The sequence below is a fragment of the Schistocerca nitens genome, chromosome 8 (genome assembly GCF_023898315.1).
Source record: "Schistocerca nitens isolate TAMUIC-IGC-003100 chromosome 8, iqSchNite1.1, whole genome shotgun sequence".
NCBI lineage: Eukaryota > Metazoa > Arthropoda > Insecta > Orthoptera > Acrididae > Schistocerca > Schistocerca nitens.
The window spans coordinates 412,925,844-412,940,642 of NC_064621.1; positions in this window are offsets into that span (position 1 = coordinate 412,925,844).

Consider the following 14,799-nt stretch of genomic DNA (forward strand, 5'->3'; position numbering starts at 1 on the left):
GGATCCTTAAGACCTGTCAACCAACAAACTGAATGATGGTCTGTAACAACAGTGAATGACCTTCCATACAGATAATGTCGAAATTTGCACATGGCCCAGATCACAGGAAGACATTCTCTTTCTGTAGTTGAGTAGTTTCTCTCGGCTTTTGTAAGTGTCCTAGAAGTGTAGACTATAACCTTCTCCTTTCCATCCGAAATTTGCATCGATCCCCTACCCGCTGGCATCTGTGTGTAGTTCTGCAGGTGCTCTCTCATCATACAGACCAAGTAACAGGGCCAGTCGTCAGAGATTTTCGCAGTACATCGAAAGAGTCTTGTTGAGCAACATGCCAGATAAATTTAGTATCGGCTTTTAACAACTCTTGGAGTGGCCTGGCTTTGATACAGAAATCTTCGATAAAACGATGGTAACACGAACATAATCCGAGGAAACTTCTCACATCTCTAATACTTTTAGGAATAGGATACTCCGTTATAGATATCACCGTTTCTGGGTCAGGCCGCACACCTTCGTTTGGCACAAGGTGTCCAAGTATTTCAATTTCTTTTGCTCCAAAGAGACTCATTCTTGGATTAAGTTTCAGTCCACCTTGTTGGAGACACTTAAGAACGGCCGTCAGTCTCTTTAGGTATTCATCAAATGCCCCTGAGAACACTATAATGTCATCTAAATAACAAAGACACATCGTCCACTTCAGTTGACTTGGATGATTATCCCTCATCCGTTCAACAAACCAAAAGGCATTACCTTAAACTCACACAGGCCCTCAGGGGTGATGAATGCAGTTTTCTCACGATCAGCCTCATATAATTTGATCTGTCAGTATCCCGAGTACATGTCCATGGCTGAGATAAACTTAGCCTCCTTCAGACAATCTAGTGTATCGTCAATTCGTGGAACTGGGTAAACGTCCTTTTTAGTTATCTTATTAAGCTCCTGTAATCAACACAAAATCGCTAACTGTCATCCTTCTTCCTAACGAGAACCACTGGTGACGACCACGGGCTCTGCGAAGACGGAATGATGTCATTCTTCATCATATCTCTACCTCGTCGTTAATTATTCGAAGTTCTGTAGCTGACACACGGTATGCTCTCTGGCTCATTGGTTTATGGTCTCCAGTACTAGTCCGGTGCTTCACCGTCGATTTGTCTAATTTGCTCTTCATCTGTGGATTTAAGCATTCAGAGAACTCTTGAAGAATGGCAAGTAGCTTCTTCTGGTGTTCCTTAGTGAGATTTGGTGATAGTCGAGCTAGAAGATCTTGTAGTCATAGCGCTAATTTCGCCCACAGACTCGGCATGGGAGCTTTCTATGACGCTCAGATGTTCGGAAATTAACGGCTCAGCGTTTGCAACACACATGCGTCTTGGAAGGGTCTTCGGTTCTCGGCGACAGTTAACTATCCACAATTCACCGAATCCGTTCTTAAACGAGACGGCAGAGGCTGGGATGACCAAGTTATTTTTCAGTGGTATGCTTCTCTTACATTCCACTACAATATCCATGGGTTGATGCATGGCATGACACATGACAGTTACCTTTCTAGCGCTGACTGGAGGAATGATCACATCATCCAGCACACATGGTAACCATACACTCCGGTCCGCAGCTCGTGGTCTCGCGGTCGCGTTCTCGCTTCCCAAGCACGGGGTCCCGGGTTCGATTCCCGGCGGGTTCAGAGTGTTTGCGTGTGTGTTGCGTTGGGTGTTTGCGTTGTCCTCATCATTTCATCATCATTCATGAAAGTGGCGAGATTGGACTGAGCAAAGGTTGGGAATTTGTACAGTCGCTGATAACCGCGCACTTGAGCGCCCCACAAACCAAACATCATCATCATCATCATCATCCACACACTTGGATGCGCATCTTCCTGTCCACAGTATCTCATCTCGTCTAGCATAATCTTCGAGCGACCACAATCTGTAATTGCTGAGAAACTTTCAAGAAGTCCCATCCGAGAATGACGTCATGACCACACTCTTGTAAGACGATGAATCCTAATGGCTGTGTATGGCCACTTATACCCACACGAATGACACATTTCCTGTAGGTTTCACATATTTCCCATTAGCAACCTTCAGCAGAGATGTTTTGGTGTCAACGAATACGGTTTTCTGCAACTGGCGACAGTACTTCTCCGAAATAACTGAATGTAATGGTCCAGAGTCTACAAGAGCTTGGGCTGGTCGGTCATCCATGAGGAATTCGACGTAGTTTCCTGTCACTTTTGTAGTGATCACCGGCGGAGGATTTTTCTCTTCGGCGGCCTCACCTCCAAGGCAGGTCGCACCGTTCAGTTTTCCAGGTTGCGGCTGCAAGGTGATCGGCTACGAGTACGTCGTCCTGCACCCACATCTTCTTGTTCATCTTCGTCGTCCCGGAGCTGGCGTCGGCTAATATCGGTCTTCTGTCTTCTGGCGCGGACGTCACCAAATATCCGCCACCTTTCTCGACAATAGCAGACCACATGTCCCGGTCGTCCGCAGTGGAAACATACTGATTGGTTATCCTGGGTCCTTCAGACGTCAGTCTTCCTTGGTGCTCAAACAGGTTCCTCATGCTGCATTGCAGGAATGTAACTTCGCCTGGGTGTCGACTTTTTCACCGTTTTAAAGGGAAATGAAGGACGAGAGATTGGGTTCAGTGTATGTTCCATTTCCTCCCTTATGACCTCTTGAAGCGTCTCGGTTTTTTGCTCCCCTTACAATCCAAGTGCCTTCTGAACTTCCTCTCTCACAATCTGACGAAGAACACTTGTGAAATCAGCTCCTTCCTCCATCACAGACATCGATACGACGTTTGGAAGCCGTCCATACTTCCTGCGTGTAATTCAGTTTTGATGCATTGTCTGGATATACTGGCACTATTTTATGAAGTCGTCTGCTGTCGAAACCTCCTTCAGGAGTAGGGTTTGATACATGTGTTAGTAACACACTTCATGAGATGTGCAACCTTATCTTCTTCCTTCATTCTAGGATTCACAATTTTACACAGCTCCAAGACGTCTTGAATGTAGGATGCTGTAGTTTCTCTATAATGCTGTTCCCTGCACTTTAATTTATCTTCAGCCTTGCAATTCTGTCGTTGTGTGTCGCCGAGATACTTGTGCAGTTCCGCCTGGAATACTTCCCAGCTTGTGAACTTCTCCTCGTTGTTCTCACACCATTGCTTGGCAGTGCCCTTCAAGTAGAAAATTACTTTAGCCAATCATATGGTGTCACCCCATTTATTAAATTTGGCTTTACGCTCATATACCTTGAGGCACTTGTTTGGATCTTGGCCATAGTCACCAGAGAACCCGGAGGATGTCTCATGTGGTGGCAGACAGTTTCTGTTATGGTAACGTCCTCTTCTTCTTTTGTCTCCAATAGATTGCTATCTGTTGCATATGGCTCGAACTCGGGTTTCTCACAACTTAGACGGCAGCTGTGTCATGGCCTGATGGGAGCCACTCTGTCGTCGATAATGTGCGCTATCACAAGTTCCAGTACCCAGCGCCTCCACCAGAATAATTTCACGTAGAAGAATGTGTAATTAGATGAATTATGAACACTAACTTCACTTAACGAAGGTTTATTCAGTACTTGCACATACAAGAGCGCGGAGCAAACTGCCTCCGGCCAGAACACATACGGTATAAATAAAGTTACTGAACATTCCAGTACAAAGATTATTGACATTTGTGGATACTCCTAGAATGTACTCGAACCGAATATAGAAATTAAAATTTTACATTTCAGGTGAGTTTTGAACTTACGACCCTCCATGCAACACCCTAATATCATAGCCACTTTTTTTTTTTTTACTAACGAGGAAAAAAAGATGGTACGGGAGGGATATGAACCAACGAAGAAATTTTTTTTTCGAAGGGAGGGCCGGGGGGGGGGGGGCGAGTGATTAGGGGTCGTCACTGTCCCCCTCGCCCGTCAAGGAATCAAGGAATCAGGGATGGTATGGGGAAATCTGTTGTGGGAATTTTTATTTATTTATTTGTTTATTTTTATTTACTGTTTTTAATATATTCTTAACTTGGTTTTAATTTATACCGGAACAAAAAGAAATGTACCTATCACCGCATCGTGCTCTGAGTAAACAAAACAATATCTCGGCACGTTCCTACACCGAGGTAATGTATATGGGAAAACGAAAAAAAGAAAGTGCTGTGTACATGATGCAGAAGGGTGTGTCGCTACTCTCCTTACGCTTCATCATCCAGGTACGTCTTCATGTATGTCGTATGTTATTCCACCGAAAATCGAACTTAGTCTTGTCAGCTTACTCAATGGGTGTCTTCTCCTACCTGTTGATGATCCAACTGCGTGGAAGGTCGCTTAGGGCACTCCCAAAGTAATTAGAAAAATACTGTCCGTATTTGGGGTTCCGTACGATCTTGCAATGACGTTCTTGTAGGTGGTTCCAAAAGTCGAATACATCATTAGGCCCATCGTGAAATAAGTAGTGTAAGTAGGCTGTTTAGGATTTTACGTTGGTAACGCCACGTAGTGCTCTGTGTGAAAATCACTGACTGTGCTGTGTGCAGCCTGTGGCTGGTTTGCATTGTTGGAATATTTGCTATTGTAGTGTTGGGCAGTTGGATGTGAACAGCGCGTAGCGTTGCGCAGTTGGAGGTGAGCCTCCAACAGTGGTGGATGTGGGAAGAGATGGCAGAATTTTGAGAGCGGACGATCTGGACATGTGTCCATCAGAAAGAGTAAATTTGTAATACTGTATATCATGAAATGATATATATATGATGACTTTTGAATATTATTGAGGTATATACGTTTTTTTGTTCTCTATCAAAATCTTTCATTTGCTAACTATGCCTATGAGTAGTTGGTGCCTTCAGTAGTTAGATTCTTTTATTTAGCTGGCAGTACCGGTGCTCGCTGTATTGCAGTAGTTCGAGTAACAAAGATTTTTGTGCGGTAAGTGATTCATGAAAGATATAGGTTATTGTTAGTCACGGCCATTCATTTGTAGGGATTATTGAAAGGCAGACTGCGTTGCGCTAAAAATATTGTGTGTCAGTTTAGTGTTGATCAGCATAATTAAAGAGAGAAATGTCTGAGTACGTCAGTTTTGCTCAGCTGTTTCAAAATCAAGTAATGTAAGAGGTTTATCAGCACAGTAATTCATTAATTTTTCAAAGGGGATGTTTCAGTAGCGTACCGCATGCTCACGGACTGTGTTGGTTTTGGTGCGCGGGAAATACTGTTGATCCGGAAATAGCAGAAACCGAGGTGTAATGTGTTCCTGAGTCACTCGTAGAAAACAGGACAAAATTTGTCGCACCAAGCGCCATACGTCTTCTGCCGCGTCACATGTGAGATGGTGTTCGTCCTTGTCTGGCATCCCGCAGTCTACACTTAGAGGTGATTCCGCGATATTTATCCTGGGGATGCGTGATCGGGTGATCCGTTTATCATTGACTGTGTTGTACCATGTGGATCGGACGTCTGTATCCAGTGTAACCGCGTGTATCGTCCGCCAGATCACCTTCCAATTAACCTGATGGCTTTTGGTCTCCACAATGTTTGGTGGGCGCCTCTGCTGTAGGACATGATATATATCCCGCGCAGACGCCTGTTTCGTCGGTGGTACTGCGATACGGACATAGCTGTGTTCAATGTAAAAGTTCCCGAAGTAGTAAAAGGGTGGGGGTATGTCTTGCGTCGTCAGTGGGGGCATAAGAGAAGGTGGAGCTAAAGGCTCCGACAGCAAACCTGTCAGACTTCCCGGGTGGTGGCGCCACAGCTTGGTGTGTGATAGACCAATACCTCCCCTTTCTGGGGGAAGGGTCAAAGACTCATAATTGACTTTGAAGAGCATGCCTGTACTGACGTAGGCTCCGAATGCCGCTAATAGACGTCGAGCCATCAGTGACGGTATTGGAAGGACACGCGCTATGTGTGGAAGGCGCGATGCGAGGTAGACATTGACAAAGTGTGTCCTTTGAAGAACGTCGAGGGTCCGCAGACGAAGGTTGAAGATCCGGATCCGAATTTGTTGTAGTAAGGGGCGGTAGTTAAGCGGCGCAGTGCGCCGTATGTCCTCGTGAAACTCTTTCCCGAGACATTTGATAGTGCCACGAAGCTGTAGATGTTCGACACACGTTGAGGTCAACCCGTCTACTATGGCCATGGCGACCGATTTGGTGACGTTGAGACAGCTGCCGGAAGCCACACCGTACGTGGTAATCCATTCTAGTGCGCTGATTACGTCGTCGCGATTGCGGAACACGAGAACCAGGTCGTCTGCATATTCTGTACAGCGAAATGTGACGTCACGTAACGTGAGACTGGTGAGGCGTTGACGGAGGCCACAGAGGAGCGGTTCCAGTGCCAGAGCATATAGTAACGTCGACAAGGGGCAGTCTTGACGCACGGATCGGAAAGTCGGGAGGGACTGCGAGAGACGCCCGTTAACGAGCACTTTGGAAGTCCCCCTTGGGGGGAGGCGCCTCACAACGTCTGTGAATTGCTGTGGGTACTGCATGTGTTGGAGAACGGACGTTAGGTATGCGTGATCAGCTCGATCAAAAGCTTGGCTAAAATCTAGTGATGCCAGCGCTCCCCGGGTGCGGTGTGCCCTGGCTAGGGCTAGTATGTCACGGCATCGACACAATGCTGTGTGGATGTTGTTGATGCCCCTAGGGAAGTCTAAAAAAATGGCTCTGAGCACTATGGGACTCAACATCTTAGGTCATAAGTCCCCTAGAACTTAGAACTACTTAAACCTATCTAACCTAAGGACATCACACACACCCATGCCCGAGGCAGGATTCGAACCTGCGACCGTAGCAGTCCCGCGGTTCCGGACTGCAGCGCCAGAACCGTTAGACCACCGCGGCCGGCTAGGGAAGTCTGATCTGGTGAGATGACGTAAGGTAGGGTCGGTCGTAGAAGGTTTGCTAATAGTCTGATAAATATCTTCATGTCGCAGTTGACGATTGTTAGCGAGCGGTAATCTTGTATTCGAGCCCCACCTTTAGGTTTGTGAACCGGTATAAGTATTCCTTCTACGAAGATCGCGGGGAGCGGCACCGCGGGGGACATACGCTCCCGACAGATGTCTGTCAACTTTGGAGCCAGTAAATACTTGAAAGTTCTATAAAGCTCCACAGGGAGCCCGTCTGAGCCAGGAGACTTATTCGCCGCTCCGTTACCGACGGCGTCGATAACTTCGTCTTCCGTAATGTCGTTCAATAATTCAGTTTGTAAATCCTGTGGGACTCCTGTCACCGTCGTCGGGTCGGAACACTGAGCAGAATAAAGTTGTGCGTAATGATCGAAGAAGGCTGTACCAATATCGCGTTGTGTGGTGTGATGAAGGCCGTCCTCCGTGGTGATGGCATATATCAGCGCCCGTCTTTGCAGTGTACGTTCTCGAATGACGTGGTGCATGGTGGGTCGTTCCGTTGCGAGTCTGTCTTGTGTTCGCGCTCGGACGATCGTCCATTCGAGGTGTCGGCGCATATGGGCTACGATCTGTCTCTTCGCACGCTGTACTGTCATCTGTCGTTCCGGTGTCCGTGTGGGTGGCAAGGAGACGCATTCGCGAAAGACGGTGAAATAAAAATCGAGGGTCTGCCGCCTCTAAGCAGCAGCCTCACGACTATACGTAATAAACGTTCTCCGTAGGCCCGGCTTGGCGCAGTTTGACCACCAACTAATCGATGTAGGATACGTCGGAAGGCGGCGGACGCACAAACTCCACGTGTATTCGATGGCGCGTCGACAATCTGGAGAAGCGAGATGAGCAAGGTTTAATTTCCAGGGATGTCGGCTGCGCCACACCCGTTGGCGACGAAGGGTGACGGAACATACATAAGCCTCGTTATCAGAAAAGGCTACTGGCCACACCTCCGCGTCACTCACCGTTGCCGCGAGAGAACGAAAGACGTAGATCCTATCGATACGACTAGACGAGTCGACCTGGCAGACGACTCCAAAATTCAGCAACTAATTGTCTTCGGGCCAGAGTATCACAGGACCCCAACGGACCTCCATATCAGACAGGCAGGCAGAACAAGTACGCCGACTCCAATTAATCACCACCGCATGGCCAGCACAGCGGCGAGTCGCCTTCGCCTCAGACCACTCTGCTCATATTGCGAGGCACAACAACCTTAGCGCTAGTCACCAGCAGGTCAGGCAGAACGAATTCACGTTCCATGCAATACCCGGAAACCGACTACCCTCTCGCTTTCCGCCGGCCACCGCCAACACACGCCAGCGACGTAATAGCAAATCACCACCGGAGCGCCACCCCCACCAGAACAGCGAACTACGAGGGGCGTTCAGAAAGTAAGCTCCGATCGGTCGCGAAATGAAAACGACTATGAAAATCCGATAAAGCTTTGCACAGATGTGTTGGGTAGTGTCTCTAGTATAACCCAAGTTAGCATCACGTCGCTCTTCTCATTTCTGAGCTCGCAGTGAGTGCGTAAAGATGTCTAGAAAATAGTGTCTGCCGCCAAGTACGAGGGCCTGGTGAGGAATTTCGCCTGAAGCTATGCAGCTAACATTACATAACTGTCGTGCTGTTTCTTCTTCAAGACAATTCTCAGCCGCATTCTGCAGGGGCAATGAAGATGCTCCTGCATCGTTTTCAAATGGAAATGTGAGATTACCCACAATACAGTCCGCAATTGTCTCCCCCTGAGTTTCATCTCTGGTCACATGAACCGCTGTCTTTCAAGACAACATTTTGACACAGACAACGAGGTGTAGGCCAGCGTGGAGAATTGGCGGAAAGCACTGGCGGCTGCCTTCTATGATGAGGCTATTGAAAAGTTGGTACAACGCTATGACAAAAGTCTAAGTCAGAACGGCGACTACGTAGAGAAGTAGCTGAAAGGTGTAGCTAATTGTTACAAGTAAAACATTTCTGATGTTCACTGTGGTTTCAATTTGGCAATCAATCGGAGCTTACTTTCTGAACAGGCCTCGTATAATCGACAATAGCGCGCTCTCTAAACTAGATCACAGGATAGCGGCGCGCGCCATACCAGTGTTGGCCCGAACTTAGGCCTAATGACAGCTTCCACTCTCGCAGGCATACGTTCAGTCAGATGCTGGAAGGTTTCTTGGGTATGGCAGCCCATTCTTCACGGAGTGCTGCACTGAGGAGAGGTATCGATGTCTGTCGGTGAGGCCTGGCACGAAGCCGGCGTTCCAAAACATCCCAAAGGTGTTCTGTTGGATTCAGATCAGGACTCTGTGCAGGCCAGTCCATTGCAGGGATGTTATTGTCGTGTAACTACTACGCCACAGGCTGTACAATATGAACAGGTGCTCGATCTATTGAAAGATACAGTGGCCATCCCCGAATTGTTCTTCAGCAGTGGGAAGCTAGAAGGTGCTTAAAGCATCAGTGTAGGCCTGTGCTGTAATAGTGCCACTCAAAACAAAAAGAGGTGCAAGCCCCCTCCATGAGAAACACGACCACCCCATAACACCACCGCCTCCGAATTTTACTGTTAGCACTACACATGCTGGCAGACGACATTCACTGGGCATTCGCCATACCCACACCCTGCCAGCGATTCACCACATTGTGAACCGTGATTCGTCACTCACATAACTTTATTCCACTGTTCAATCGTCCAATGTCTACGCTCCTTATAGCAAGCGAGGCGTCGTTTGGCATTTACCGCTCGACCATGAAATCTAAGTTTTCTCACCTCCCACCTAACTGTCATAGTACTTACAGTGGATCGTGATGCAGTTCGGAATTCCTGTGTGATGGTCTGGTTGATGTCTGCCTATTACACATTACGACCCTCTTCAACTATCGGTGGTCTCTTCAGTCAACAGACGAGGTCAGCCTGTACGCTTTTGTGCTGTACGTATCCCTTCACTTCACTATCACATCTGAAACAGTGGACCTAGGGATGTTTAGGAGTGTGGAAATCTCGCGTACAGACGTATGACACAAGTGACACCGAATCACCTGACCACGTTCGAAGCCCGTGAGTTAATCGGAACGTACCATTCTGCTCTCTCACGATGTCTAATGACTACCGTGGCCGCTCATGGATTACCTGGCCGTAGGTGGAAGCACAATGCACCTAATAAGAAAAACGTAAGCTGTTGTGGGTGTCCGGATACTTCTGATCATATAGTGTATATGCTGTCCTAATAGCGTCACCCTGTACACCACCTCAAGCGTCGCGTAGATTGAGTACAGGAATTTGTGTCTTATGTAGTGCTGCTTGACCATTGTACCCCATTCTTTTAACTCCCTGTGCATAGTAGTTGGGCTCTCTGGACCGCTGGTAAGACTATGGAAGTCACGGCTTATTGCTTCCGACAATGTCATGTGATATTTTATACGACACTCCGCTTCTGCTTGACGATTCCTGTTTGTCACATGAGATCTGACTAATCTTGGTTGGATGTAGTCATTCCTTCGCATTTACACTTCACAGTCACATCACCAGCAGTCGAATTGGACAGCCTTTAAAGGATTCAAGAGTCCGCCGGCCGGTGTGGCCGAGCGGTTCTAGGCGCTTCAGTCTGGAACCGCGCGACCTCCACGGTCGCAGGTTCGAATCCTGCCTCGGGCATGTATGTGTGTGATGACATTAGGTTGATTAGGTTTAAGTAGTTCTAAGTTCTAGGAGACTGATCACCTCAAATATTACGTCCCATAGTGCTCAGAGCCATTTGAACCATATTTTTCAAGAGTCCGTGATGGACCTGATATTCAGCCAAATCTATCGACTAGTCCACGTTCGAATTCACTGAATTTCCACACCCACCTACTTCGCCATTACCATCTTTTATTCTGACGTATCGGCATCTGGTGACATCTCGTGGACACAGTGGAGACTGGAAACCTTTGATCAGAATGTGAATGTCTTGTTCATGTGTTTCATTCGTGTTTGTTTAGAGAGAAGCACGCAATTTTAAATTGTTATTAGCGTTTGACATGAAGAATCTTCTATTTATGTTAAAATAGTGGTATGAATGACAAATTCTATGTAAGACTTATGTGGCAGCCTTCTACAAAAACTGTTAATTAACCTGTTTATTAATCAAATATGGACATTTGACAGTAAATCACGTCAGATCACTAATTGTGTATGAAAACTGCAAGAAATAATAACTACTGCCAGTGACTGCAATTCTAATTAACTGTAGCACCTTTTCTTTTGATACGGTGAAGGAGTCTTGTAATTACGGCTGGCTTGGAGCTTTTAGCTGGCTGGCCAGAGGGAACCGTCACTAGAGGGAAATGTGTGAATTGCAGGGACGTTTCTGCCGAAAGACAATATCATGCAGGTGAACTGCAGGGGAAAACAGCTCAGCACACCAGGAGCGGCCAGCGAGGGCAGAGAACCCATTGTAAAGTTTCATAATGAGTAAAGTGAGAAGACTCCATTTTAGCAGAGTTAAAATTATGAAGGACAGGAGAAGATATGTGGTCCTGAGCATGGAACCAGCCTTTAAGCCCAGAGGAGGCTAGCTGGAATGTTTGTTTGAATTTCAGTAAGGTAGTAAGGAGTTCTGTGATTGGCTCAGAGTAATTATTTTCATAGCTGGTGAGATTTACTGCACGTGTGTGAGTGGATGCCTTCTTATTGACCGAGCGAAGTGGCGCAGTGGCTAGCACACTGGACCCGCATTCGGGAGGAGGACGGTTCAAGCCCGCTTCCGGCCATCCTGATTTAGGTTTTCCGTGATTTCCCTAAATCGCTCCAGGCACTGCCGATTTCCTTCCCCGTCCTTCCCTAATCCGATGAGAACGATGACCTCGGTGTCTGATCTCCTTCCCCAAAAACAACCTAACCCAACAACGTTCTTATGGGCCGTAACTAGTAATCTGTTACTTGGTGCGGGAGATTTTCTGCCTTCTTGTCCACACAAAGGTAGAAATGTAGTTCATCCGCTAACCATGGCAAAACTCTTAAGAGTAGGAAACTTGTTGGCATGTTTATTAAATTATCGTTGGTTGGAATTCGCATGGTCTGTTGCAATTGGCACTGAGCACTATGGGACTTAACTTCTAAGGTCATCAGTCCCCTAGAACTTAGAACTGCTTAAACCTAACTAACCTAAGGACATCACACACATCCATGCCCGAGGCAGGATTCGAACCTGCGACCGTAGCGGCCGCGCGGTCCTGTTGCAATTGGCAGAAGAGATTGTGATGTGACACATGTATGTTTTGTAGCTATGAATAGGAGGACACTTGCAAAAGTGCATCATAATCAACAGTTGTTGTAAGGACGTAGAAAGGAGGTAGAGCTGGAATTAGAGGTGCACAGTGAGATGTCTCCAGCTTAGAGCAGAACAGAGACACTGGTGCCGAACTTACAATTCTCTGCTACTATCACAGCCGCCTTCTGCTCTTGTACATCTATAAATGGTTAAGTCTAGGTCGTATTTGCATCCATCAAGGCGAGGCGAGCACAAGATATTTTACTTTGCTTCGAAGAATCGTTTTGCTAATGTAATTTTCACAGCCAGCTAGCTACACCCACCAGGTGCTTGGATGAACGTACTGGTGTATTCATCCTTTTGAGGGACGTTTCTTTTGTTCATTAACTTTTTCTGCAACCACTGAACGTGCCGGCCGGAGTGGCGGAGCGGTTCTAGGTGCTTCAGTCTGGAACCGCGCGACCGCTACGGTCGCAGGTTCGAATCCTGCCTCGGGCATCGATGTGTGTGATGTCCTTAGGTTAGTTAGGTTTAAGTAGTTCTATGTTCTATGGGACTGATGACCTCAGATGTTAAGTGACATAGTGCTCAGAGCCATTTTAACCATTTTGAACCACTGAACGTCGTGACACAGATTTATATCGTTTTTTCACTATTCCCCCCCCGTCCCCCCCGCCTTTCCACACACACACACACACACACACACACACACACACACACACACACACACACACAAACAACGATAATGCTATAGAACGTATTATCTGTCCCTTTTCCTGCTAATTGTGTTGTTAATTCAGTGGATAAAACATTTTTGGAACCTTTTAGTAAGAAATTAGATTGCATTAGTGATGCCAAGTTGATGGATCTCGTTATAAAAGCGTTAGTATGAGGTGTGATACCACATATGTCCATGCTTAATTGGGTCACCCATAGTAATTTTCATTAGATAAGGCATTTTCCATAGGGCGACCTTGTGTTCTTTTAATTTGCATGATCTTATGGGTAGCTTTCTATCTCTGCGTGATACAGGGATTATAATCTGCAGCATCTCAGGGGTATGCTAAACTGCTCAACCGACTTTGTCACGCCACGTCTGTACGTGCGTCCCTGCAAAAAAATGATAGACTGCCGTTGCGGTGTGTGTTGGGGGAACATCGCAGGACAAACCGCCGGCCGTGGCTGTACATCGTGGGCGAGCAGAAAAAAAAAACCGCGGCTGGCCCGGCGGCTGCGGCCTATCAGCGCTGATAGCGTGTGATGGAGGGCGCCGGTGGCCGCCCTGCTTTATGGCCGTATTAATGCTGTGTGCCGCCCGCCGGCGAGGGAGCGCGCGGGATTTAATTGAAAGTGTCCCGCAGGATGGAAGTTATTAGGCAGGTATACATTAGCGGCTAAACACGCCCCGGGCACTTGCGCGCAAGGCTCGCCGGCCGACCATCGGACGGGACAAAGTGACGTTACACAGGTTCAGTGCACCGTGCACCGCTCTCGTCTTTAAACAACTGAGTACTTGGTGGTTAACATTCAAACCGGAAAAATATTGCAACAGTATTTTCACTTCTTTTCTTCAATTATGTTGCTGCAGTTACCTTTTTGTTAGCCAGTTTGGTACAGCCCTTGTTTTAGCCGACAACGGAAAACAAAGTAGTGAGCCACCAGCCGTACCAGCTGTTTTAATTCTCAGTGGGTGTATTATCTCTTAAGGTAAACTAAAATGAGTACTTCTGTAACACTGCGACGAACAGGGAACAAAATATGTTGTGGCGAACGAAACAGGGGTAAACCTTCGTTTGGGTTTAGCCTCAGTCGTGCATTAGATATTCCATATTGGCACGAACTCTGGCGTAGGGTTAGCGCCATTGTCTGCAGATTTCCTTTGTTAACGTAAGTAGTTTGGGATGCAATAAACGAAAGTTTCAAATTTTAGCTGAGCAGCCCAACTGACGACTGGAACTCGTCTTGTTCATACCGGCGGGATGGCAACGTCTTCAGTGTCAAACAACCGCCCAAAGCCATCATGATTACGTGTGCTTGTTCGAACGGCTTTGTCAGTCTTCTCTGATCTTCCACAGTCTGTGACGGTGATGATGCCTGCATGAAGTCTCATCCGAAAACGGCATTATGACTACTTTGGTTCAAGTGGCTCTGAGCACTATGGGACTTCTGAGATCATCAGTCCACTAGAACTTACAACTACTTAAACCTAACTAACCTAAAGACATCACACACATCCCTGCCCGAGGCAGCATTCGAACCTACGACCGTAGTGGTTGCACGGATCCAGACTGTAGCGCATTTCGCGGGCAAGTGCTGTGGGTCCGGCACACAGTTTTATTCTGCCAGGAAGTTCAATACCAGCTACAGTTTTGGAATCGTAATATTTATACATGCCTTAATTTCAACTAGACTTCTAATGTACGCGACGACATGAATGAGATTGTATTTATCGACGATAATATGATTATACAGCCTTTGATGGTAATAAATTGACATTTATTTACAAATACGTTAGCATTGTAACGGGTGGTCACTCTGTTCTGATGATATTACAAGACATTTTGAAACGTCCCCTTAGAAAAATTATACATGACTGTGCTTAAACTGACACACAATACTTTTT